The 26,361-nt window shown below is 36.8% G+C and overlaps 1 long non-coding RNA gene across 5 annotated transcripts; it reads left to right on the forward strand.

Moving 5' to 3' along the window:
• The first annotated feature begins 67 nt into the window (after positions 1-67).
• Positions 68-21,955, forward strand: LOC131194463 (uncharacterized). 5 transcript variants are annotated; one of them, XR_009154181.1, is made up of 5 exons: positions 68-868; positions 1,038-1,181; positions 2,559-2,619; positions 6,270-9,636; positions 19,527-21,955. It is a non-coding gene; the product is annotated as an uncharacterized LOC131194463 (long non-coding RNA). The 5 variants fall into 5 exon arrangements; XR_009154183.1 differs by lacking the exon at positions 6,270-9,636; XR_009154180.1 differs by lacking the exon at positions 1,038-1,181.
• The last annotated feature ends 4,406 nt before the right edge of the window (positions 21,956-26,361 follow it).

Raw genomic sequence — 26,361 nt, forward strand, 5'->3', positions numbered from 1 at the left:
GCGAGCTGATTGGGTGGAGTGGGCCTTCAGGTGAGCAGCCATTGGAAGAGGCGCGCTCAGGTAAGGCCCTGGCTTAGAACTCGGCGCGATCGCACCTCTGGGAAGCAGAGCCGGAGTGGTTGAAGGAGCGTTGGGGGTGAAGGGCGGGGAATTCAGGGCAGAGAGAGACAGAGAAGCGGAATGGGACGCTGGGCTATCGGGGCAGGTGAAGCTGGGCAAAGGAAGCCGAACTCCCTGGCGGAGGGTGCCTGAGGAGATTCCCGCTGTGACTGTAAATGGAGGTGGGGGGGTGCAAGAGGAGAAGACAGAGAGACAGAGCAAGGGAGCCGCAGGGTTGCCTGGACTTAAGCTGGGACAGGCGTTGCGGGGAAGCGGCCCTGGCAAACTCGCCTTCGGCTTTGCAGCTGCTTTCCGAGTCCCGAAGTCACCCCGCCGCCCGCCTCTCAACCTGTCGCTCAAAAGGCGGGGAAGTTGGCCTGGTGTCCCGAGGCAGAGCTCCAGGCACTTGCCCGCTCTCTGTGCGGACCTCGACAAGAGGTTGGGGGACAGAAACGGCCACCTTAAGCCGCCTTTTTTCCCCACAATATGTTTTTTTTAAAAAACAAACAAACTGCTACATAAATTCCTTGTGTTTCGAAGTGCCCTGGGTTTTAAACTGCCGCGACAGGATTTGCAGGCCTGCCTAGGGCCATGAAGGGGCTGAATATTAAGTTATGGCGACTTCTTCATTGCAGATCTCAAGTTTGCTAGGGTTTGCTTAGTGTTGTTGTTTTTTCCCCAACTAGATATGGAGGTAGATAGAGAAAAGGGGGTCAGTCGCATTCCACCTCTAGCCCCTTTGCTTCTACTGAAAACTTTGCTTCCTTGGGTAAGAAGAATAAATATGAATTGTGTGTTTTCTCACCCCCCACCCACCCCCACTGTAATGTTTGCAGTATGTACAGTTTTTGCCTTACTGCCTGGCTTCATCCCTGCCAGGTGTGTGATAAATGAGAATTAATACACACTATTTTGCTTTTTTTAAAAAAAAAAAAAAGTTTTCAGGAAGTGCTTAGGAGCTTTTTTAAAAGTAAGTTCCGGAGTGGAAATGAACAATAATAAACAATATCCAGTCCCTAAACCCTGGATGGATCCTTCATGTTTAGTCCTTTATCCTCTGGTATTTCCACAGAGAACAATCTGTAAGTATAGCGTGGTCTACCAGTGAAATGCAAGATTTCCCCCATTTTCCAGGAAAGACTTATCTAGTGTTTGCTACAGGCCCTGTCAATCAATGACGTGGAAATAAGCAATTCAGTCTGCTATTTTATCTATGCTTATTTGGAAGTCAATTCCTCTTAACACTCTGGAAGTGATATCCATGTAAGGAACTTTCCCATTCAGCTGTGGAGAGGAAGAAGATTTGAACAGATAAAGATTTTAGGAGAATGATCTCTTTTGATGTAACAGAAATGCCAATCTGATAGTTATCATTCAATGGACTAGTAAATATCTCTTGTGGTCCTATGAGCTTTTATGGGGGTAGTAAGAAAGTAACAATGGAATTTACAGCTGCACAATGGGATGATAATCACTAGTTTCATGGCTTTCAAAAAAAATTAGGGGGAATAGATGACTTCTTGAGGAAAAATCTGTCAACTACTATAGCAAAGACAAGTATGTAAGATACTTGGACCAAAAAATAAGGAGTCTTTTGGATGTTTTCAATGGGTAATATAATCTTAAATTTAGATGGCTTTTGTATATCAAATTAAAACTTACAGAACTTTTTTTGAAAATTCTGCTTTAATTTTTTTCCAAATAGCATAAGTTCAGAATAATAGCCGTGAATTGGGGATTAATCCCCTAATTCTCAAACACTATGGAAATACAAGATGCATATTAGCTTAAAAACTGTAAATCTTGGATCATATTGTACACCAAAAAAGTTATGTCCAATGTAATATTTATTACTGAACCTGCCCATTGTGAATTAAAACAAACGGACCGAATGTTAAGAGAAATCAAGATCTAATCCTTTGTCCAAAAAATTGAATAAAAGAATATGATGCTTAACTATGTAATCCTAATTACAGTTGGAATGGAATAAACAGGAAAAACAGTGGGAGTTGCTAAAGAGTCAGTCTCATGCTTTATTACATTTGAAACTCAATGTTTCTATACTTTCACTTTGGCTACTTTCTGTCTCAAACAGCTATAATTCTATGGTGAAAAAAAACCAAGGTAAAAGGCAACTGTTTCTATACCAATTTAGCATAGGTATGTATTTTTTTCCATTTAATAATAGTATTGTTTGGGTTTGCTGTATAGGGCCAGAAAAACAGGTATTCAAACAACATTTAATGAAGTCTACAAAATATAATTACAAGTACATCAAATTATGTTTCTAGAAACATGAAAAACAAATTTATGGGATGAAGAGGCTAATGGGTTATATTTGTATCAAAGCAATGCTGCTAATAAGTACAATAGAAAGAAAACAGATGTTTGAATAACAGTTCTTTTAACACAGGAGTGGCTTACATGTTTGTGCTTTTCTATTGGTATGTCATTGAAAGCTCCTGCGCAGATTCCAATAAAGAGCACCATGCAGAAAGCCAGCTACTAATTTTGCAACAGGTAGCACTTATACTTAATCCTTTTTGTATCTTAAAACTTAGCAATCATCTTGTTATATAATTTGTTTTGAAGGGGGTTGTGACTTAGGTCAAGGAAGGTTTATTTATTTTTTCAGCTAGCAGAAGATAGCAGTTTGATTGTAATGGGTTAGGTTGCCTTACTTTAATGGTGGTCATTCTTTTCCTGTATAGCCTACTGTAATTTAGAATGCATGGCTAAAGCAACATTTGACTTGGTGTATCAGGAATTGCAATCCAAAATGTTTGGAGGGTGCCAAAATAATCTCTTGGTAGGTCATCAGAACGCCTTTCCTATCCATATTTATGATTTATCATAGCACCTTAGAGAATTATTTTCTGTATTATTGACTTTCTGCCTCAGTCTAACAATATTTATGCAGAAGTGAGTTCATGAAAGAAATTCCTATCAGGGATAATATTACTCAGTTGTTTCTCATCATCTACATATGGCCAACCAAATACAGTTAATATTATGGGAATTTATTATAGTTCCCAATTCATTACAATTCCTTCATTCAGTAAAAAAACCCACTTTATTACCATCATAACTGGTTTTTCGTCATGATCGTGTATTAGGAACAATGGCATGGTTTCCAAAATCTATGAAATTAATGTTACGTTAGCTTTCCCTAGTTTTCTCCAGAGGAGCTGCATTATCAGAGTTTGACGAAGGTAGGAAGTGGAGTCCTGATCAACCATCTAAAGTATGCCTTATGAATGTTCATTCATATCCCCTGGCACTTGGTCTTACCTGTTCAAACATGAGTTATCCTGGATTACTTCTCAAAGCAAGAGCAACAGCAGTTAACACTGCAGTGTGTTAGCTTTTAAACAATGCTGTTGTGGTAAATTGTTAACTTTGCCTATTGTAGGCAACTGTTGACAGAAACTGGAGACAAAAAAAAATCAGTGATTGATATGGTCAGTTATTAGCACTGTGCTTCCCAAAGGCAATACTACTTAATTTGACACGTAGAGGCTGTCTGGAATTAGATTTAATTCTCTTCTCAATACCATAATTATCTGTGCAGACAGTTCAGAATGCCTTAAGTGCAGATTATTCTTTGTGCCTATAGGTCAAGAAAATACTTAAAATATTTAAGTGAATACTGATTATTCTACTCTAATGTAGCCATAGTTTCAACAAACATAATTGAACCAAACTAGTTATACTTCGTTCATATTCTTGAGGCTCATTGCAGCAGTTAACAGTTCAAAAAAACAAACAAACTTCAAAGCTCTTATGAATCCTTGTGCTTGCAATTATGAGAATAGTATCCACTCATTGTTTATTACAGCCATAAGACCAGGTACAGCACAAGAATAGTATTTTTTAATAACATTCCCTGAATAAAACCCCCCACACAAATACCTTCTCCTGATGTAATAAAAATCTTGCATTTTTCTGTAAAGAGAATAGATTGATGGAATAAGTATGCTAGTAAAAATATAGGCTAATAGTCTACCTCTCTTTGCTCACTAATAAATATTTCATGCTGGATATCTGTACATAGAATAGAATAGAATTCTTTATTGGCCAAGTGTGATTGGATACACAAGGAATTTGTCTTAGTGCATACGCTCTCGGTGAACATAAAAGAAAAGATACATTTGTTGAGAATCATAAGGCACAACACTCAATGATAGTCATAGGGAAACCGTCAATATAAATCTTAAGGATATCAGCAATAAGGCTACAGTGATACAGTCATAAGTGGGAGGAGATGGGTGATAGGAACGATGATAAGATTAATAGTAGTGCAGATTTAGTAACTAGTTTGACAGTGTTGAGGGAATTATTTGTTTAGCAGAGTGATGGCATTGAATTTATACATATGATTGCTTTGCCTATATTTCTGAAATTTTAGGCTATGGTTTAGGTTTTGGTGATGATGAATCTTCCGTCGAAATTAACAAAAAAAGTTAGTTGTAATTTGGTTGGCCAATTAACATTATAAAAATAAAAACAACAATTGCAATATAAACAAACAAGAGCAATATATGATCTGCAAACATTTTCAGATACAAGCACCTTCATCAATGATATATTTTCTGATTATCTGAAGTGGGGTAGGATGCATGCACTTCTATCCTGTCCTTTTTTCAAGCAACCCAGGCATTATTGTAGATTAGACATAATCAGTTGTCTAAACCTACTGAGTAAATCTTTATGGCTCACTGAGTATTTAAGATCATGTTTCTCTTCCAAAGTGAATGCTTTAGTTGCTATAAAACTTATCTTACCATATAAGTCTGTTAGAAAATGATATCGTGGTAGTATTAGAAATAGCTAGAAGTACAGGAAACGTCTGTAGAAAAAATAAATAACAATGTCAAAAAATAGATGTAGTGCTTGCTGATCTTCTCCAGTTCCAGAGATTTAGCCTGTATAGAATATGGAATCAACATGAGAAAGTAAAAAAATTTTTGAGTATGAGTAAACATTAAATACTCCAGCCTCTTACTTTCCAGAATTAATCTTTCTAAGGTGATTAATGTAAGAATAAAAGTGAGGAAGAAACTCTGCATGCTCTACAACGAAGACAGAACATAAGTATAATAAATTAGTATTAGTGCCTCTGAATCAGGAGCTCACTTAACCTCTCAGTACTAGTATTAGCTTTGTACGCTGACAGTTGTCATCACATAGATTGTTATTTATGTAGAGTATTTTTTTTATACCAGTTCTATTGCTAATCAATTTTGTTGGATGATCTGAAATTCTATTATCATGTGAGATAAAAAGGGTCATGCCTGTATGCATTTTCTGTAAGCTATATAATTCTTTAAACCTCTATCACACCCTCCTTCCTAAATAATATTTTTGCTAATCCTAGCAAATGCCAGCCTAAAGCCTAATTTACCCAACCTAGAACCCTCTAGGTATTTTTAGCTGCCTTCTGTCATATCCTCTGATGTCTGAATTGTAGACAGTACTTTTTTGATGCTTAGATAGAATAATCAGAAATGAACAAATAGTTGGCTCAAATATAGCTAAAATATATACTGACTTTCAAAGTAGGTTATGAGATTTTGCCCTAATTAGCTCATATAATAATGATGATGATGATGTTGAATATTTGAATTGCTTTATGTGTAATACCTTGGCTACTGAGAAGGACTTGTTGATTTACATAATTATTTGCATGGGGGATATAACCATCACAGACTTATCAGAACACTAGCTGGCATCATCTCTAACCCCCTCTCCAATATGACCTTCTCTATTTTCCCTGCTTAATATTATCCTTTTTTTTCTGAGTAAATATCATGTTTCTAAACGAAGTTTTAGGCTGAAGCTGCCTACTATTTCATTTTCTGAGAAAGCTAATGGGATGCAAAACATTTCTGGGAATAAACTTAATGATGGAGGCCAGAACTTAGATCTGCAGCCTACCCCTTTTTAATTTTTAAAGGTTTTTTTTCAATGTGAAAAAAAGATTGGGATAAATGCCACTGAGAATGGTATCTAAAAGTATATCAGTACCATAGTCTGCCTCACTGAGCATCCCAGAATTAGATTACCGGTACTTAGTCAATTTGTAACAGAGGTAAATGAGCTTTTTAGTTACAGTACTAATTAAATCTCACAAATACTTCTTATGTCCTGTTTTGCATCTCATTATAAAGGAATTTATCTATCCCTGGAGACGTTGACTCTCAGCAGGTAGCAGCACCTGGCTGACCTTGTCTGAGGCACCACGGGTTCCTGCTTGGATGGGAGACTAACCAGGGAGTAACAAATTTGTGGGCCAGTCTGGAAAGTCCAGAAACATCTTGAAGTGGATCATGACAAGCTATTTCCATTGTTTTACAAAGAAAACTGCATGATTATGTCCATGAAGTTACTTTGGAATTAAGCTCAATTTGAAAAAAGACTACTTTTAATGATGTTTTGTGGAAAATGTAATTGAGATTACTCTGAATGGTATTCAGTAATGTGCAGTGTATTTGTGGGCCGCATACTTCAAGTTACTGCATGATTTTTTTTCGCCCTGAGATGACTTTATAAATAAACAGTGATCGTGTTGAAGAACTTACTTCCTTATTCCTGTTCAGAAAGTAAATAGAATAAGCAGAGTTATTTACATTTGTCACAATTTTCCCTGCACCTTCACTTCTTTTTTTCTTTTTCTTTTAACTGCTAGGTTTTCTTACATGGTTCATAAAAAAAACCCATTTGATTTAATAAAGAAATTGAACTAGTTTGATGTGGTTGCAGCTTGCAGTCATTCTAAAGATCCATTTTGTTAGGTTTGTTAAACAATAACTTGTATATTTAAAAGAGATGAATGGGAGCAATAGATTTGTCTCACCTAAACTTCATCAGCAGCTAAGTGGATGAACCATGAAGTTTTTCTGTTTGCTCCAGCCATGTAAATATACCCACAAAATTAGTGGCCTGCAAAAATCATAAACTGTGATCCATTTGTAGCAGCCGTACCATTTCTTGGGTATGGTGAATGGTATTTCTCTCCTCTGGCAGCCCACTTTATTTCCATGTTGGGCATAAATGGAAAGATGATCTGATCTGTCTCTCTTCCATCAGCCAGTTTCTTCCCCTACCTTCAATTTAGTGTCTATTATTCGCTGCCTCGAGTTTGAATGATGACCATTTTTTTCTGTTGCTGATTGAACTACAAAAAACTAATTTGTAATGCCCAATAAAATAATTTGGGACAGTTCTAAACATGAATACAATAGGTAGTGGGACTTCTGCCTTTGTAGCTTTGAAGATGGAATGGGACCAGAAATAAGAACATATTCTATGCTCAGAAAATATTCCTAATTTAATCACAAACACTGGGATTGTGAAGGAAGACAGCTCTGAATGCTGCTTCAGTGACCGGTTGCATTAATTTGTGATGGCACTCTAGTCAGCCACAAGTCCACTGTGTACCCTTGCAGATTTTGTTGTCAAATGGAAAATTGATGTTGGCTTAATAAGAGTAAAACCAATGCTATGAACTCAAAATACCATCCACTGGTATCTTGTCACTTAGCTTATATTTCAAAGTAAATAAATTGAACATTTTTATAGTGGCAGTGAAGCATCTATTCTTATAGATGTAGTTAAATATTGTATGTCTGCTCTCCCCTCCCCCCCCTTTTTTTGTAGCATTCAGGGAAATCTTTTCATTTATTTAATTCCTTCTCATGTTGCTGTGCATGAATGAGTAAAGTTGTAGAGGATGTTGATTTTAACAATCTGACTATGTCTTTATGATCATAAGAAACCACTGAAATTTTTATGGGTAATATTCACTCACCTTTGCATCTATATTTCTGCAAGCTAGATGGCCAAAACAATATGCTTAGTGATACAGCCAAATTCTTCTAATATGAGGCATGATATACCTCTTTAAAACTTGGCTTTAACATTATTTTGTCTGGGTTAGAGAAAGGAAATGTTGACAGATACACATTCAATCCTATTTCTGGAATAAAAGCTTTTAGAGATGAAAATTATTTTAGTCTATTATGTGGTAACTAAACCAGAGAAAGTATTGATTGCATTACGTCTAAATCGGCACCAGGGTATCATCACTGGTTTGGATATTTTCTGTTATTTTTAACCTTCCTCTCTTGGAAGCTAACAGAACATGCATGGATTTCCACCTCACATTCATTTTTTAAAACAATTTTAATAAAAGTTTTCAAAATAAAAATTATAACCAACGCAAACTAGTATAAGGAAGGAAACAGAAAAAGAAATCAAAAGAAAGCTAAAAGTCCAAGAAAGCAAGCAAGCGAAGAAATTGAAAAGAGGGAAAAAAGATACAAGGAAGTAGCTTCCAATCTTCTTTATAGCAACTATAACTACAATTATAAATTTACTTCTTTCTCTAAAGTTACATAACACTCTTCTATGTATAATCTATTCTGTCTAATCGTTAAGGCCATAAATCATACATTCATCTTTTTGTTGGTTTTATTATTCTCTCTTTTATTATTAAAAGAGATTTTGGGTTTATCTGTAGTTTCATTCCAGTTTTGAATTCATAAAAGATTCCTAAATAGGCCACCTGAACTATATAGATTCTAATTTGCCTTTTCTTAGAAAAATCGCTTCTAATGGGGAAAAACTAGAAAATTTCCACATAAACAAGATTAAGGGAAGAATCTCAGACCCACTGAAGATAACACTGAAAATGTTTAATTGTAATTTTCTCAGAAATTGCTTTTTCTCTACAGTTTGCAGCAGCCTGATACTGATTGGTTCAAAAGTCAAAGTACCTCTGGCCCCCTGTTTAATATTGTTTCAGCCATGTGGAAAGATAAGCTGGTTGGATGGTTTTAAAATGGGAAATGAAGCTCGCTGGGGACAGATGATGTAGATTAGACCACAGAATAGGAAAATAGGAACCTTGCTAATCAGGATAAGTGGACTGCATAATGCTGGTTGTGTGGGCTGAACTGAACAGTTTGTATTCCTAGATTCTTAGCAAAATGTTACCATTAACTGAGGCAAATGTTGCAGTATTTTCTATTGTACCTTAAGAGCACTCTATGTCTATATGGTATCTGTAGAGGAGGAAGTTTGCATGATTGTTTCTAGTATAGACTGTAGCTGGGTCAAACTCTTCTTGGAATTTCTTTGTATGAACCATCCCACTGTTTACATAACGTTAATGCTGGGCGCCACCCAATGACGCTGAATTTTTCTTCCTTTATTTTCCTGTTGCCCTTTGTGGAAGAATGGAAACATTATGAAATTATTTTATTCAAAAGAAAAATTATTTAATATCAGGATAAAACTCTGGTTACTCAGTTCTACAAATTATGAAAATCAAAGTAGATTTATATTACCTATAACATTTTTTGAATAAGATGTAGCAAAATAAGATACTCAGTCAAAAAAAGAAGCTGAGATCCACCATCCAGTTCTTTTGAAGACTGAATTGACACTTTCTCTCTTGATCCATTTTAGTTGGCTTTGTATCAATAAAACTTAATCCCAGAAGCCAGCCTGAGAAATGGACTTCTGTACAGTGCAGTTAAGTTTGGCTACGATTACCCTACCTAAAAGAAAATTTTGCTGGACACCTTTTCAAGTAGGTGTCCTCCATAGGTATATTACAACAGCAATTCCTCAAATTCCACCAAATATTTGGAATCCATCTGGTAAAGGAAAAGTATTCCAGACTTCCTTAACTGTTTTTATAGGAAACTGCAATTTATTAACACAGTTTAAGATTCTCAAATTTTCGACAAAGTTGAAAACAAGTGTTTCAACTTCTTCCTGTAATTGTGGTTGTTTTATCGTGTCAACAAACTTCCACTCAATTGATTTGAATATATAACCAAATTGATTGCTACAATTGATTAATCCACATTGGTCAGAAAACTGGGTAAGAAAATCCATATTGTTCAATTCTTTTGATGGGTTGCTAAATTGGAAAAGTTACCAAATGACATTTTGATAATGTATGGGAATATTCCTCTCCAGGATTAATCACTAATTAGGAGCTAGCAATTGACTGAACCTCTCCCAGGCTCCACCTGGGAGACACCCATGTGATTAAACATTAAATATTAATTAAATAATATAGTTGTTAACAATTAAACACATACGTTTGGCAGCAGAAAATTATTGTGTAAATATTCAAAGTACCCAACACACAAAGCAATCAGCTCTACAATTAGACATGGTGCTAAAAGCTTACAGTCATTTCACAGTTTTAAAACCATGGGGAGCTCAAAGCAGTAATAATAATACTTATTCTAGCTCATAGTTATTTCTTCTCCTGCACACCTAAATGCAGGCATGCAACACACACACACGTGCATATTATTTTATGCTTTAGGAATAGACAGGTTCTAAATAGAAAACACAATCGACTAAAATCACTAGCATTGCATCACTGTGCATATATTTGGATGACTTGTCAATACTAGAACAGAAGCATGCTAAACAAGTTTGAAGCACCATTTAAAGTACTAATGGTGTTGCAAAAAATAAATAAAAATCTGCAAACTTGCCCCTCCTGGTCATTGTCACATTTCACACCCGCATGTGCACAATGTATCAGGAACATAAGCAAGTTTTAATGTGTGAACTTATAGGGGCTGATAAACCTTACAATTGGCATTAGTCACTGAGACCCAGCATAGACTGATAATCTTCACATGTCCCTTTTAAGTTGGATCTGGTGCTGGGATTTCAATGACATAATCAGAAATCAAAAGTTTGATAACTCTGTTCATATAACATTACCTAAACTTTCATATACTGTAAACTGATATCAAAATAATCTTACATAAATATTAGTAATTAGCTGACTTTGTGATTAGTTGAAGGCCGTATAATCTGATTATCTGTACTATCCATAGATTGATTGGATAAATATAATTCTGGTACATAACTAAAATAAACTTCTCACAGTGTTGCTAAGTACCAGTATAAGCAATCATGGATGACAGAAAAAATAGATATAGTCTTGTCTACCATTAGAAGTCCAGACCTTGCTTGGCTGTAATTTCATCCCTGCTGGCTATTGCTGTGTTAGCACAGGTATTCAAAAAGTGCTCTTAATTTAAAATTAAATCTCTAAAATAAAAAAGTTATAGTAGATGCCACAGTAGATACAATTATACTAGCATTCATTGCCCTCTGATTATTAATTTTGCACTGGGTAAAAAAGCACCTAACGAAGGGCAAAGTTCTACTTTTATCATCAGATTGTAAGTTGTTATGTGGTTCAGCCTACATGTGTTTTTAAATGACATTTATAGTTTTATCAAGCAGACATTTGAGGAAGGGAAGATGTGGACCCTGACTTAATTGCAGATAGGCTCTATCATATTTCATATATGTGCTTGCAAATGCAATATCTGATTGTATTTGGTTCTGTTTGGTGCAATATTTATTTTGAGTAATAAATATGTGAGTGAGCATTCCTACTACCAATTTAGCCATCTATCCTTAAGCTGAATAAACGTAAATTCTCCCACTCTCTAATAAAGACACAAATAAGATGTCAAAATGAATAACCATCTGTTAATCTTGGCATTCACTTCCTAAGAAATTAAGCATGAACTTTATTTATGTGAACCACCAAATAACTAAACATGAACCATTATTTGTTACCCGATAATGCTAGTATTAGGGGAGCTATTTCCTTTGAAAGTCTGCCGCTTTCTGACATATCTAAACACCTGGATTTATCTACAAAACTTATTACAAAAGTTTGCACAACCGGAGTATATGCAGTTTTGTGAGATTCATTTTTATGGTGTAAAAGGAAGAGAAAATTAGTTGCCCAATACTATAAGCCTGTTTGGAGGTGCATTTATTTGGAACAAGTGCTGACTGTGCCTTGCTGCTTTGTGCTCGACAAGCCTGAACTGGAAGGAAGAAAAGAACAAGAAGTGCCTGTTCCACCTTTCCCAAACACTGCTTTGGGAACTGGTTCCCCCATGGGAAACTTGACAGATTTCAGAGCAGCAGCCGGGAGTCAAGCAGAAGGTGTCTTGTTGATATTTCCAGCTGCTACACCAGTGTTTCTCAACCTTGGCAACATTAAGCTGTGTGAACTTCAACATCCAGAGCATTCCCAATGCTGGCTGGGGAATTCTACAAGTTGAAGCCCATATAGTTTAAAGTTGCCAACATTTGAAAAACTTTAGTGGCTGGAAATATCAACAAGTCACCTTCATCTACACCAGAGGTCTTCAAACTTGGCAGCTGGAGAATTGTGGGAGTTGAAGTCCACAAGTCTTAAAGCTGCCAAGTTTGAAGATCTCCGATCTACACAGATGAAGCATTTCAAGTTTGCATTTAAGGTATAGCTGTGTCTTTCAGGCATGCTATTTGAGCCCCCTTTAAATATGGCCCTTGGCTGGATTGGGTTGAGTTTGGTGACCATTTGAGAGTGCCTTCATATATTCCAAACCATCCCTGCTTAAAATTATTTGTAACCCTGTGCTAGGGTCAAAGGTCAAGAAGTTTAGGATTTCGTGGGAACATGCGCTTGTTTGGGTTTGGTTCAAAAGCTTAAGTTACCTGCTTGACAGGTAGCAATTAGAGAGTAATAGCTTGCCAAACTGGAATGTCGTAGCTGAGGCCCATTGCCGAGGATCTGGTTTACCTGTTCAACAGGTGTGGGCTGTAGGGCTAAGATAAGTATGTGCTCACACAGCATTCCAAAGAATCAATTTTCCCTTTAAAAGACATTGTCATGACTGCAGGGCATAAAAGGGCTGGGTTGAGCCCCTCTGGAAGGCAGTTGGTTATTTGCACAGCAAAGAAACAAAATAAATAGTGGCAGAGGAGATAAGGAAAAGAAATGGAGGGAAGAACAAGGCTCTTGTTTCTCTCCCCTTTCTGTTTTCCTACTGGTTTGGTAAGAAGTACAACTGTTTGGTTAGTAAATGAATGGAATGAATAGTCCTGTCTTGGAGCATTTTAATGTACAATACAAGCCTTCCCCAGATGAATGGTCTCCAAATGTATTTTTAAGAATTTTTTAAGAAAATGTTGGATAGCCATTTGTCTGAAATGGTGTAGGGTTTCCTGCCTGGGCAGAGGGTTGGACTAGAAGACCTCCAAGGTTCCTTCCAACTCTGATGTGATGTGATGTGATGTTATGTTAGTTATGTTATATTATGTTATTTGGCTGCAATATCCATCATCTATGATAGCGTGGGGACAGTATATTTGGAAGCCACCAGTTAGTGACAGTTGAAATGTGCTCCAGATTTCTTTGACACTTTTCTTTCTACCTTCTCTCATGGCTCTGTGATCATCGTTCCAAATGCAGTTTTGTATGGGAGCTATATACTTCTAACCCTAACCTCAAAGAAATGTTTCTAATGCAGCATTGTAAAGAAAATATTTGCTTGAAATGTCCATTCTGTAAGCAGTTTATGAAAATTATAATATTCCAAAAATACTAGAGCCTTTTTCATTTTATTTTGACAATATTCCCGTAAAGTATGCTGTTATATCCTCCACCTACTCCAGTGTTTTTCAAACTTGGCAACTTTCAGATATGTGGATTTCAACTCCCGAATTCCCTAGCCAGTCCACATAGATTTTTAAATTGTCAAATTTGAAAAACACTGATCTAATCCATAGTGAGAGCAATATCTGCATAGAAATTTAACCCGTGTCTAATCTAGCCATTTAGCCCCTATATCAGATTACTCTCTATAATGATATTTGGAAGATCTTGTCAGTATTTAATATATTACATATTTCTTTACTATGATTTTCTCAAATTTAAATATTAAACATACACTATCTGAAATTTGAATTCAGATGTTGCAACACTGGTTGGGATCAGATTTTTAACTGCTTATTGAATCAATATAATGTAATACAGGGTGTCAAACTGGGGGCCCACGGGCCGAATGCATCATGTGCAGGCCACGCCCGCCCCAGGTCCGCGGAGGGAAAAACCATCACAAAACATCACGTGATGGCAACGTGATGCCATGAGTTTGACACCTGTGGTGTAATAATTACTGCAGACTCTTGAACTAGGACAGTGAGATCTAGGTTCGGTTTCAACTATGGAAGTGACCTGAGATCAGAAAATTATTTAGTGTCCAGGATTATTGTTATGGGGAAAAAATAAAGGAGGACATCTGCTATGTATGCTACCTTAAGATCTTGAGAAAAGATGGGATATAAATTTAGCAAAATTAAAATAAATACCATTTTAATCATGCACACACATAGATATGAGATGTACCTTGAGATAATAGCTAAAATAGAGGAAGAAGCACCACTGTAGGGTCACACACATCATGCTAAGCTGCAATGTAATTTACTTGGTTTGTGTGTTGTGCAAAACTAGCCATTGTGGTTTAAAAAGAGAATTCATAGCTTAGCCTGATGGGCTCAAACAGCCAATTATAGCTTAGTCCACAAATTGTGGTCAACAAAACCAAGGCTTTGTGTAACAGTGACAAGTCAACTGATATAAACAAGCTGAACAAATGAATCTTGGTCATCTTCTATAGAGATTATCCTCAACTTGCCTTCTGGATAAGTTTTTCCCCCCTAGAACTGATTAGTTAACTATTGAGTTGGTTCAAGCAATCCTGTCAGCATGGAAGAGCACATTGTAGGCCTTGTTCCTTATGCTTTCTTAAAAGTATATTTCTAATAGTTTAGATGTTCAGCACCTTCTCATTTTGCCCAAAAATGCCCTTATCTTACCTTGTTCGTTTACCTATTATTCTTATAGATTACTATAGTGGTCCAAATAAATATCCCAACAGCCAGTTAAAATTAAATGCTTATCCATACAATTTGCCATGAGGCAGAGCATCTCAAAATACCTTGAGTCAATAAGAGAATAAAAACCAAAACCATATTCCTTGGAAAATTTTGTAGTGATGGAAACGTAGTTTTAAAGGGCACCCAGTTTTTTTTTAAAGCCTAAGGAGATTCTATTCCCACCTCCAGGTTTTCTTAATAATAATTACTCCTGCAAGCCATTGACAAATGGGATATTTCATTGAATGAACGGCATGCATGGCCACTTGGAATGAAGCTCCTAGGAATTCAGTACAGAGAAACTTCCAATTATATGTGTGTAAAATTCCAGCCTAACTCTGGGCCTGGATTCAACTATTTTGAAATGAAGATACATCCTGTAGTTTAAAAGTATGTTTTAGAAGTGAAATGAACCACTGATGCATTTAATATGGCCTCTCCAGAGCCACTTGAAACTTGGCTTCATGTTTTAATTACATTGAAAAAAAGCTATCAGAGCAATTATTTGCTTTGCATTGCTGGAGTACCTGGAAAAGAGACAAAACTTTAATATATCTTCTAAAATGCTTTCTGAGGCTGCATTATATACAAACCTTATTCAATGATATCCATTTGAAGAACTTGTTTATGTTTTTTGACACTTTTCTTCAGAAAATCCTATTGGTTTCCTGCTTTGTTGCATTGACCTGTCCAAATCATTCTATGATTCTGATTTTTTTTTGTTTCTCCAACTTTTGCATACTGTTATCCATAAGGAGGACCACTCCTTTCTTAATGTTGAATTTAGCACCCTTTGCAAATTGCTATAGACGTTCTCAATTTTTTCCTTCACTGCTTCTGAACGAGCTGAGATATGTTGGAGCTTGAGATGGAAGACCAGCATCATTTATGGCTTAAAAATGACACAAAACCAAGAGTTTTGTAATCTTCCACTTTTTATGGAATGTTTTAAATTCTTTAAAAAAATGTTCTGTCAGTGTGCAATCAGTAAAAGCATACAGATAGTTTTCATGTAGTGACCACAATTGGCATCAAATCAGTAATTAAGCAAAGTAGCCGCTTTCACTAATTGAAACCATAACTTTGCCTATGATTTATTTATTTATTTATTTATTTATTTTTGTCACAACATCATACAAAAAGATTATATAGTATATACACATATAAACATATATAGGAAGAAGAAAAGAAAAACAATAGGACAGGAACGGTAGGCACGTTTGTGCGCTTATGCACGCCCCTTATGGTCCTCTTAGGAATGGGGTGAGGTCAATAGTAGAAAGTTTTTGGTTAAAGCTATTAGGATTATGGGAAGAGACCACAGAGTCAGGTAAAGTATTCCAAGCACTGATGATTCTGTTGCAGAAGTCATATTTTCTGCAATCTAGATTAAAGCGGTTTACATTAAGTTTAAATCTATTGGTTGCCCTTGTATTATTGCAATTAAAGCTGAAGTAGTCTTTGACAGGAAGGACATTACAATAGATGATTCTGTGAGTTAAACTTAGGTCTTGTCTAAGGCGACGGAGTTCCAAGTTTTCTAAGCCTAGGATTTCAAGTCTGGTGGGATAAGGTATTTTGTTGTTTTCAGAGGAATGGAGAACTCTTCTTGTAAAATATTTCTGGACACGTTCAATTGTATTGATGTCAGAGATGTGGTGAGGGTTCCAAACAGGTGAGCTGTATTCTAGAATTGGTCTAGCAAATGTTTTATATGCTCTGGTTAGTAGTGTGGTGTTTTTGGAAAAGAAGCTACGCAAAATTAGGTTTACAACTCTTAGAGCTTTTTGCTATGTAGTTGCAGTGGGCTTTGGCACTTAGATCATTTGACATGAAAACTCCAAGGTCTTTAACGGGATGGGGTCGTCTGTAAGGTAATGTCCATCTAGTATGTACTTAGTTTTAGAGTTCTTTTTCCTATATGTAAGACTGAGCATTTGCTGGTTGAAATTTGAGCTGCCAATTTTAGACCAAGCGGTTAGATGGTCAAGGTCGTTTTGAATGATAGAAGTGTTGTCTGTGGTGTTAAATAGTTTGACATCGTCAGCAAAGAGAACACAATTACTTGAGATATGGTCACAAAGATCATTAATGTATAGAATAAAGAGTGTTGGTCCAAGGACGCTGCCTTGAGGAACGCCACTCTTGACAGGAACAGGATTTGATAAAGCATTGCCAATTTTGACCACTTGTTGTCTGTTAGACAGAAAAGCAGATATCCATTTGTGGAGGGGTCCTGAGATGCCATAGGATGTTAGTTTAAGGAGAAGTTTATCGTGTACTACTGAGTCAAAAGCTTTGCAGAAGTCTATGTAGATTGCATCTATTGATTTGCCTTGATCTAGATTTGAAGTCCATATGTTTTTGCAGTGGAGAAGTTGTAAGTTACATGATAACTTTTTCCTGAAACCAAATTGTTTGTTGGAGAGTAGGTTGTTAGTTTCTAAGTGTGAGGTAATGGATTGATTGATGATAGATTCCATGACTTTGCAGGTGACGTAGCTAAGGGAGATCGGTCTGTAGTTTTCGACTAAGCTGGGGTCTCCTTTTTTGAAGATGGGGATGACTGTGGCTAGTGACCAAAGTTTGGGAAGAGAACTGGTAGTGAAAGCTTTATCAAAGATAATACTTAGGGGTTCAGCTATATTAATGGAAAGTTTTTTTAAGAAATATGCACATAGACCATCAGGTCCAATAGAAAGCGATGGTTTTAAGTTGTGAAGAGCTTTACCAACGTTGTCTTCTGTGAAATCTATATGAGTTAAATCATCATAGTCATTGCTGGTTCGTTTGTGGAATGTTGGATATGTGTTATCGGAGTTAACAAAAACTGAGCCAAAGAAAATGTTGAAGAGGTTTGCTTTGACTGTTTCGTCATTGCATTCTTTGTTGTTAGAATCTTTTAGTGGTGGGATGGATCTTGAATCTTTAAGTTTACTGTTGACAAAATTATAAAAGGCACGATTGGAATTTGTGCGTAGAAGGTTTTCTTCTTGCTTGGTGTGGTAATTTGTGCATTCAGTTTTATTTGGTTGCATATGTTTCTGTAACGGTTTCTGAAGTTTGTAACATAGCCTTTTTGTTTCTTTTCCAGAGGGATTTTTGTTGATTGAAGCTTTTTTATTGATATGGGTAGTTTGTTTTTCTTGGACATGGTAGTCATTCGTGGTACATATAATTTAATGACTCTATTGATTTCAAGTAGGAAGATTCTATAGAGGTCATCAGCGGTTATGCAGGTTGCAAACAGATTTTGCCAGTTCAGAAGTGAAAGATCGTTGTTTATAAGGTCGTAATTGGCTTTCTTGAAGTTGTAGTTGGGAGTTCTGGTGTTATGACGATTTAAGTATGGACGTATATTGAGACGAAAATCAATCATGCAGTGGTCACTGTTTGAAAAAGGTTCTTTAATTTGTAGTCCGTAAATTGAGTTTGGATTGTTGCAGAAGATGAGGTCAAGGCAGTTGTTGAGTCTTGTATTGTTAGTTACAAGTTGTTCAAGACCTAGGTTTGATCTTACTTTCCTTTGCTTTACAGACTTGTGAAGGTCATAAATGTGAGGACTGATCATAAAGTTATCCTTTCATCACTGTTTTTGCCTGTGGTTTAAACGTCACAGCTAAGAAAAGCAGTGTAGGACACATTACTGTATTTCTGCTCTCAGCAATGATATTGGAGAAATTTGTTTCAAGTTCAACAGATTTGCTTAGACAGATTGGGGCATCAGGCCGAGTTAATTAAACCTGGTTTGCATGATATCTCAGTCACAGCATGATTAGGTAGAGTATCTTAATCACAATTTTTATCCATGTTTGCATGGCATTAGGGGGCATCCAAACCCAGCCAGAGAGGAATTATCTCTTCCATTTAACCTCTAGACATGGAGGTAAAAGCAGGATGAAGGTTGTGGTTCTTTCATTTTTCATCCCCCATAAAATGTCTCCTTCCCATGAAACGAGATTCCTGGTAGTGAAATAAGAATAAGGGAAGGAGGAAAATGCAACCTTCTCCCATTCATTCACCGTGGCCTGATCGAGATTGGCATGCACCCATCAGTATGTCCAGGGTAATATTTGGCTTCTCATGTTGGAGAACTGTATATTTATGAGACAAATTCCTCAGACATAGAGGTCCTTAATCTGTTTTGCTTCATCTCCGTGAGGAATATGTACCTTACCATAAGGCCATTTCAGGTACTCCAAATGCGATTTATACATTATTTAAATCAGTGGTGGGTTTCACATTTTTTTTACTACCGGTTCTGTGGGTGTGGCTTGGTGGGCATGGCTTGGTGGGCGTGGCTTGGTGGGCGTGGCATGGGAAAATACTGTAAAATCTCCATTCCCACCGCACTTCAGCTGAAGAATACTGTTAAATCTCCATTCCCTCTCCAATCCAGGGGAAGGTTAGTGCAAAATCCCCGTTTCCTCCAGATCAGCTGGGAATTGGGAGGCAGAGAATAGATGAGGGCGAGGCCAGTCAGAATTTTTACTACCGGTTCTCCAGAACTGGTCAGAACCTGCTGAAACCCACCTCTAATTTAAATCCTCCCCTTTCCATAGCCTTAACAATATAAAGCAGGCAAGCCTCCACTAATATGATAAAATATCTCTGTTACACAGAAAATGATGTGCTTGATTTTCCTTTTTGTTTTACAGAAATCAAACCATTTTCACCCGATGCTCCTGTAATTGAAATGATTTCAAGTGGGTTTTAATTCCAGCACTTCAAGAAATAAAAAGGCCTCCCTGCCATCTCTCCCAAAAAGCGAAGACACGAGTCAAACTTCCCTTGGAGGATGAAACTCAGCTAATGTGAGGGGAGGGAAGAATTTTAAGCCCAGACTTGAATTTGGTTAAAGTTGCAAAAAAGCTCTCTTTAGAACAGTGTTTCTCAACCTTAGCAACTTTAAGATTTGTGGACTTCAAGCCTCATGGCTGGCTGGGGAATTCTGGGAGTTCAAGTCCACATATCTTAAAGCTGCTATAGTTGAGAAACACTACTTTAGAATCATGACTTAGGAAAATCAATGGAAATAAGAGTTCCGAACCTAATATTATCCTGCTCACGGCATGTGAGATAAATGTGTTCACTTAAAGAACCTGCTTCAAAGTTTGCACACTCTAAAATTTGTCATAATCGTGCGTGATCCTGAATTCAAACGTTGCACTTTGAGATGCCTGCCTTTTAATTGTGCCTTCTTATTTTGTCTTGTAATGGCTTGGTTTAATACAGACTGGATGTCAGGTGCAAAGGATTGGTCCGTATATGAAGGGCCAGTTAAACTGATTTATTGCTAATAATGCCTATGCACAGGGATCTTCTCAACTAACAGGCTAGAAAAGGGTCAGTAGGATTAAAGGGAAGTTGAACTTAGTTTGCTTGTGGCTACATAAGGATTCTAGGCTGATCCCTCTTTTAACTCTGCCCCCAGGTTCTGCCATTCCTCCTATACTGGGATAGTGCATTTACTTAGGAACATTTGAAGAAGTTTTGAATAAGCTAATATGCCGTAGTAAACTAAACATAATGAGATAAAATGGCAGTTTTCCTGCCATACTTACCCAGGCATAAAACTAGGCAGTGAATATGCAAGCTCACAACCATGGTCCATTCTGTGAGCGGGGATGGTTAATGAGATATACGAGATTCATTTAGCCTAGTTTAACATAATGCATCAATGCTCAAGTGGAGTTCTGCCATCTGGAAGAGGCCTGGAAATAAAGCCAAAAACAAACAAAACCCAAAGTGTGGGTTTATTTCAGGCAGATGGAGTTTTCACACATTACGATGTTGACCAAATGGATAGCTTCTTGTCTACAGATTCACATGGCAGGAGTCTGTGACTGATTCACCACCAACACTAGGTAAGTGCAGTGGTTCATTAAGATTGGATTGAGATATACAAGTCCCCCCAAATATTGTTGCAGTCGCTACACGCTTTTTAAAAACTTCTCACAAAACAGATGCACTGCTGTAAGCAAAAAAAAAAATCCAAACAGCTGCACCCATTATCTTCATTTCCCAGAGGATAGGAAATCTGTGAGAATAAAATAGAAGGAGAAAAAGAGTGCAGCTGCTTACCCACTAGTAAGAAGAGATTGGAGACTTAAGGGGAAAATGAACACCCTGGAGCAGGGGTCTCCAACCTTGGCAACTTTAAGACTTGTGGACTTCAACTCCCAGAATTCCTCATCCAGCAAAGTAAAGCAAAGCTGGCTGAAGAAAACTGGGAGCTGAAGTCCACAAGTCTTAAAGTTGCCAAGGCTGGAGACCTCTGCCCTAGAGTCCAGCATTATTTTATGAGTAGGATCAAGAAGGTCACTGTTAAGAAAAGCAAGTGGTGATTATCCTTCCAAGAAAGCAGCTTCCTCAGTACTCACTCCATCATGGCTGCACCATAGAACAAGGTTAAGCTGTGAATGTGATGATTTTGCTTCTGTTGGCAAGCTCTTTTAATTCCCCATGCTTCTTAAGGTAGTATCATCAGTAGAAAATGTTAGTGGTGGCTGGCTCATCTAGTCCTGTATTAGTGTTAATTTGGATAAGGACCTATACATAGATGGTGTGTTTGAATCAGTGTTGACTCCTGGTGGTTGCCTGAATGGAATCCCTGCAATTTTCTTGGCAAGATTTCAGAAGTGATTTGCCATTGTCCCTTTCCTAGGGTTAGAAGAAAGTGGCTGGCCCAAGACATCCAGCTGGCTTTGGGCCTAAGGCAGGATTAGAAATCATGGTTTTTCGATTTCTAGCCTGGTGTCTTAACCACTGCATCAACCTGCCTCTGATATTCATAAATCTACCTGCTTATTAAGATTTACTTTTTAGGCTTGGCTGCAGTTCTCTTTGCTGATGGAAGAGTAGTTTTGGTAGGGCAACCCCAGGACTGCGTGCTGCTTTCTCAGAGGCACTTGAAATTTGTCCTGGTCCAAGAGACAAATAGGGATTCTTCTACCAATCTGTGTTTGTGTTACATATTTTATTTGTTGCCCTTTAAATACCTTACATTTTGAATATGTATTGCTAAGTTTATAAGCCAATGTGAAGCAATGTATAACTATTTCAAATAAAAATGTTCAAAACCTGACTTTTGTTTATACTTCTTTTTAACTGTAGATTGTTTCATTTGTCAATTCTTTTAATATAGATTAAGCTGCCAGTACTAAAATTTAAAATTATGTATGTATGTATAAAGTAAATGTTTGAAAATTTAAAATACATTTACACTCATGCTACCCATTCTCATGTTTGGCTGAAAGATTACCACTGATTACTTATTACTCTTACTTGCTATATGCATTTAATATATGGCTGTTTAGACACTTGTTATAAAAATTAGAAATTTACCCATGAGTACTTTAAGAAAATCTGTTAAGTTATATTAACTGGTGCTTTTAAAGATGTTGATTGAAAGACGTTCTGCCATAGAGAAGGAATTTCTCAGCATGCTCTAACATGTAATCCAGAATGACTAAAAGATACTCTAAGACAGGAACTTAAGGTAAACATTCACCCTCAAAAGGCAATGCTAACACAGTAGAACAAGAGTATAAGAATGAGTCTTGTCGATGAAACACATGTTCATTTCCAAACATAGTGAGATGTTCACCAAAATCTTTCTAAGAAGAGCTCATAAAGGAGGGTATTATCTTATTTATCTCTTATTTATACTCTTATTTGAAGGGCTGCTATTGAGATGGTGATTTTATAGACCTCCTAGCGTTGTTAGCTTTCGGCTCTGATATGCCTTAACTAATGTGATCAAGAATTGCAGGAATTGCAGTCCATTAACATCTCAAATGTATAAATCTAAAAACTATTATTACTTTCCACAGCATTTCATTCACCTACTGGCCATAGAGTCTACTTACAAATTTGTGATATCTTCTTCGAAAGATCTAAATTAATGGCCGGTCCTGTGTTGGGACGTGGAAAGCTAATAATATGCTGTGTAAGAAATACTACCCATTACTGCTATGTTTGTGACTTGTCCACTTTACAGGGTGAGGGTTTCTAGGGTTAAGTGATGGAGTAAAAGAAGAAAAACTCCCCACCTCATCCTTGCTGATTTTCCAAATCAGAGTTCCAAACTCTTTAGATTTGCTATCTAAATAATCTCATCCATTTATTTTAAACCTTTTCACGCCATTTTTCAGTCAGAAAGTCTCCCAGAACAGTTTGCAGATTAGCAACAAAATAAGAGAGTCTATCATTTTAGGATTATAGTCTAAAAGGCATGAAATAAAAGGAAAACAGGACAAGAGGGAGGGGAAAAGACCCAGTCTGCATGCCCAATGTTTACAGTTCTGCTAAAGAAGATAACATGGAACTTCTGAGCACTGCATCCTTTGACCATCTGGTCCCACTCAACTTAGTATATCTTAGACATTTAAATTAAAAAATGAAAACAACCAGGTTTATGGTTCTAGGTCCTACACAGATCCAGAAACATGCTTAGAAAACAAAAATGCTGACTGTCTTCAACTCTATGCTTGCTTTCAAAATGTTGCCAGCTGCTTATTAAATAAGTAGTGAATAGCATATATAGATGTTATCAATATCACAAACCTACCTGCCTGCCTGCCTAGAATGCTGAACCCAAACTAATAAAATACATTGATTTGCAAAATACTTGTGAATCCTACTTTATCTGTTGTGATAAAACAGAATACCAAGGAAGCTTGTCAGTTGTGTGAAGTCTATTAAGACCCAGAGATGAAACTGGATTTCCCAAGAGGTAAGCATTAAGAAGCCAACTCCTTGTCTTCTACCATGGAAGCAAAATACAGAGATACAGCACCGTAGCTTGTAATAGTGTAGGGAAGCTATGCTGGCTGAAGAATTCTGGGAGTTGAAGTCCACACATCTTAAAGTTGTCAAGTTTGAAAACCTCTGGTGTTGGGCAACCTTGTTTTCAGTAGGATTGCTCTCTCAATGGAAATCTCTAGCATCACCCTTTACACCTTGATATCATGGTACCCAAGTCCTCTGTATGTCCACCAATAACAACAGTTATTTCCAACAGTTTTCTCAGACTTTGCCAATTTCTGTTCATTGCTCAAGATCAACATTCTCTTTTTAAGAATGAACATTTTAATAAACTAGGTAGAAGATGATTAACATAACTTAACAGTTAAATCTTAAGTTATGCATTTATTATTTTTAAACAAAAGGCTAGTCCCTCAGAATAACCTAGAAATAAAAATAGAAAATAAAGGCTTTATGAAACCATTCATCTTGTTCCAAAGGAATGCAAGGTATGAGGATAATGGCTAGAACATGTAACCTTGCTATGGGGGAGGTAGAGAAGAAGAAGAGCCAGTCCTCCTGATGGAAGATTTTAACAGAATTCTTTGAAATGGCAGGAATAGTTCAAGATGAAAGAACAGTACAGCTGTGATTTAGAAATGAGTTTTAGGCAACTTTTCAACAAAACCTCTAGAATGTACAGGCCTCAAACTTCATCGTGCATATAAAGAAATGGTGTTTCACAAATTAAACATATGTTATATCAAGTAATGGGATGCGGTGGCTCAGTGGCTAAAACACTGAGCTTGTCCATTGAAAGGTCAGCAGTTCGGTGGTTCTAATCCCTAGTGCTGTGTAATGGAGTGAGCTCCCGTTACTTGTCCCAGGTTCTGCCAACCTAGCAGTTTGAAAGCACGTAAAAAATCCAAGTAGAAAAATAGGGACCACTTTTGGTGGGAAGGTAACAGTGTTCCGTGCACCTTCAGCCACATGACCACAGAGACGTCTTCGGACAGCGCTGGCTCTTCGGCTTTGAAACGAAGATGAGCACTGCCCCCTAGAGTTGGGAATGACTAGCACATATGTGCGAGGGAACCTTTACCTTTTACCTATATCAAGTATCTTTCCAAAATGTATTCACTGTACTCTTTGTAAGGAATGTGGGTATTATACAAAAGAATATGTCAAAAAATAATTTAAACATATCAAACAGTACAAAATCAAAAACAGCACAAAATCATTTTTTTTATTTCACACCTTATTAAATTTCTGATTTTTCCTGAATGGCTTGGGGACACCAGTTGTATAACCTCTTATATTAGGGATATGTAGATCCCCCCCCCTTAAAAAAATAGTGGCCTCCTAATGTCAAACCTGTAAAGGATACTTCAAAAAAAATGGGCAGAACCAATCAAACGAGATGGATCAAAACAAAACTCATATTTAATTTCAATGTAAACAATGAAAATTAAATTCAGTAAATAAGGTTGCTTCTTACAAATGTAATGACTTCTGACTTTTGAAGAAACTCTGACATCCACATTTAAAGAGTTATGTGTGACATCCTGAAACTTCAACCTGTAGGCATGTGTTTCTCAACCTGTGTCACTTTAAGAGACCTGGACTTTAACTCATTCTCCAGTGAGGAATTCTGGGAGTTGAAATCCATCTCGCCAAGGTTTAGAATCACTGCTATAGATTTATGTTCTTACTCAGGTAAGTTCAACAAAGATAACTATTGCAAGGAGCAGGATGAGCTTCTATCAAGCTGACCTTTTTTAATTTGTCTAAGACTTTTTAAAGCTCTGAATCATTGCTGGCCTGCTAAACAGATTTAGGATGATCCTTGGATGAATAATAGATATTTTTGTATGCATATGCACATTTATTTAGTTTTAATATTTATATCAGAATAGTAAACTATACTAGTTCATGAAATAGACTATTCAGCCTTGAGCTAATAAGAAGCAAAACTCAAACAGAAGGCAGTCAATGGCAAGCAATTTAAGTGTGGATTATGATATTATAGTTGTATTGAAACCTTTCTGCCTCTCCCTGCTCCTATAATGCTCCATGTCATTGTTCAAATATGAGTTAGTCTTCGTTTGATTTTGCATATGAAGATCTTGCTGATTTCAATCTCATCTTAACTGTAATGTAAATAAAAGTTAAAAGTGAGGATGGCCAGCCTAAGGTTAGGGGGCAGTGATGGTTATCTTCTACTTGCCTCTATTCTTATGCATCAAGAGGCAGAATAAAAGAACAGACTACTAAATCTTTGCCTTGGAGCAGATACCTTGTTATGTAAAATAAAGATTAAAACAATTCTAATCTTTTAATAAATCTGAATACAAAGTGCCAAGATACCATATGTAAAAATGCAAATCCATGAAACAAATCCATAAAAAGCATAAAAGGAGGAAAATACAGGAAAAATCCATTCATCATTCATTGTTATTTATTTTTTTCAACGAAGGGATTACTTTCTACCCCTCTTCCCATTTTCTTCTTCCCAATTTATGAGTGTGGTTTCACTTTGTTTGAAAGTATTTTTATAGTAATATATTTTCTTTCTTCAACTAAACACATTTTAAAAACCTAATTAGTGGAGCTAAGCAAAATGCAGGTAATAAGATACCCTCTAGATGATTTTGATTACAGTGCTCATGATTCTGGCCATAGATCAACATCATCATCACAACTGGGGCTGTATTCTAAAACAGGGGTCTCCAACCTTGGTCCCTT

The sequence above is a fragment of the Ahaetulla prasina genome, chromosome 3 (genome assembly GCF_028640845.1).
Source record: "Ahaetulla prasina isolate Xishuangbanna chromosome 3, ASM2864084v1, whole genome shotgun sequence".
NCBI lineage: Eukaryota > Metazoa > Chordata > Lepidosauria > Squamata > Colubridae > Ahaetulla > Ahaetulla prasina.